Genomic DNA, 2,464 nt, shown 5'->3' on the forward strand with positions numbered 1-2,464 from the left:
AACTTTCTTTAAATCTTCTTTTCTGCCAACTGCATAAAGTTCATCCTACATACTCATCTTCATTACTCCCTGAAAACATTCCCTAAAGCCAACCTCAGAACCTGGTCTTTCTCCCCTCCTATGCTTTAGAATTCATGTTATTTAGGAAATTATAAAAGATGAGGCTGAGAAGAGGTATGCTTCAGACACATTCAATGGCAGTAATTATTAAGTTGAGGAAACAGAACTTCATCCTAAAAGCTATGGAGAAAATCATGAATAATCTTAAAGAGGCATAGCACCATAAGACTTTAGAACTAATTCTCTGATCAAATATAGGGAAGGCACTACTGGGAATATAGCCAAAAGGAAATGAAATGAAATCAGCATATGAAATAGGTACCTGCACTCCCACATTTATAGCAGCTCAATTGACAATATAAAAGGTATAGAATTAACCTATACATCTATCAATTGATGACTGGAGAAAGAAAATGTTGTATATATACCTGATGCAATATTAATCCGCCACAAAAGTGAATAAAATCTTGCTATTTGCAACAAAATAGGTGAAACTGGAGATCATTATTGTAAGTAAAATAAACCAGACAAAAGATAAATATTGTGTTTTCTTTAATTTGTGGTAGTTAACATATATAGAGAGAGTATACAAATTGTCATATCATTGGGTAGTTACTGTTGAGGAACAACTTACTATTTTATTCTTTTTAGTATTTTTTGTTCTATTTAATACCATTGGTTGAACTTTTTAATTAACACACAATTATTCTTAAGTGTTTAAATTTAACTGAAAAGTGATCCCTGTTAAATATAAGAGTGGGAATAAGAGAGGGAGGGGATGTACAGTTCAGCACATGCTCACTCGTACTTACTCCTAGTGGTAGAGTTACAAACGTGCCAGGGGATTCCAATTCAATCCCATTAAGTTGGCACGTACCAACGCCATCTCACTAGTCAAAATGATCAGTTTCAGTTCGTAATTGATCATAATGATAAGATTAAGTGTCAAAGGGATCACATAAACAAGACTAGTGTTTGCTAATACTAACTGATATAATTAAAAAGGAGAGAACAATCCAACATGGGAAGTGGGATACACAGCAGACTCATAGAATGGCAGATGTCCTAAACAGCACTCTGGCCTCAGAATCAGCCCTTAAGGCACTCGGATCTGGCTAAAAAGCCCATGAGACTATTTCAGGCATGGAAAGCCAAGACACTCTGGCAAAACAAAAATAACTTAAATGAAAGATCTCTGTGAGATCCCAGTGGAAAGAATGGGCCATCGAAGAAGGAGGTATCTTTCTCTGAAGGGATAAGAGAACTTCCACTTTGATTATGGCCTTGTCTAAATAAGATAGGGGTTGGCAAACTCAAGAGGCTTCCATAGCCTTGGCAGTTCATGGCAAGAGCCTCGGATGATTACTGATGTCATAAATAATAGTGTCAACTGTTAACAACAGGAGTCATTGTGTACTTACTCCCCATGTAGGATCTCTGTCCTTAATGTGTTGTACTATGTGAATTAACAGCATAACTAGTACTCAAACAATACTTTATACTTTGTGTCTTTGTGTGGATACAAACTGTTGGAATCTTTACTTAGTATATACTAAGTTGATCTTCTGTATATAAAGATAATTGGAAATGAATCTTGATGTGAATGGGATGGGAGAGGGAGTGGGAGATGGGATGGTTGCAGGTGGGAAGGAGGTTATGGGGGGAAAAAGCTGCTATAATCCAAAAGCTGTACTTTGGAAATTTATATTTATTAAATAAAAGTTAAAATATATTTTAAAAAGTTTTATTTATCTTTTTACTTGTTTATTTGAAGAGAAAGAGAAAGAAATCTTCCATTTCTTCTTCTCCAAATGCCCACAATAGAGTGGACTGGACCAGCCTGAAGCCAGGATCCAGAATACCATTCAGATCTCCCATGTGGATGGCAGGAACCCAAGTACCTGGACCATCAACTGCTGCCTCCCAGGGTGTGCATCAGTAGGAATTCAGATATGAAGCAGAGGCAGGACTTGAATGAGACACTCTGATATGGGATGTAGATATCCCTAGTAGTGAATTAACCAACTGCACCACACTGCTGCCTCTTTTATTTGGTTCTTTAACTGCCTAGGAAGTAACTGGATTTGAGAAAACTGTCTAAATAATGATTGGGAAAGAGAATTTTTATTTATTTATTTATAAACATAAGGTGGTCAGTTAGGAACTCTACTGATGTTTTGGAAGAAATCTAGTGGAAGTGAGAGAACAACCTACTTGAATACTGAAGGGCAGGGCATTCCAGTCAGAGGGAATCAAAACATCAAAGGCTTGAGGTAAGAGAATGCTCAGTGTGTACAGGAATAGCAGTAAGTTCTGTGAGGAGTGGATTGGCTATGGGAGAGTAGAGGAAGATTAGCTAGAGATGAAATCAGATGGTAAGTAGATGGTGTCCTGAACTGAGTGG

Source organism: Oryctolagus cuniculus, chromosome 5 (assembly GCF_051225735.1).
Source record: "Oryctolagus cuniculus isolate XC-2025 breed Fujian yellow rabbit chromosome 5, ASM5122573v1, whole genome shotgun sequence".
NCBI classification, from domain to species: Eukaryota; Metazoa; Chordata; class Mammalia; order Lagomorpha; family Leporidae; genus Oryctolagus; species Oryctolagus cuniculus.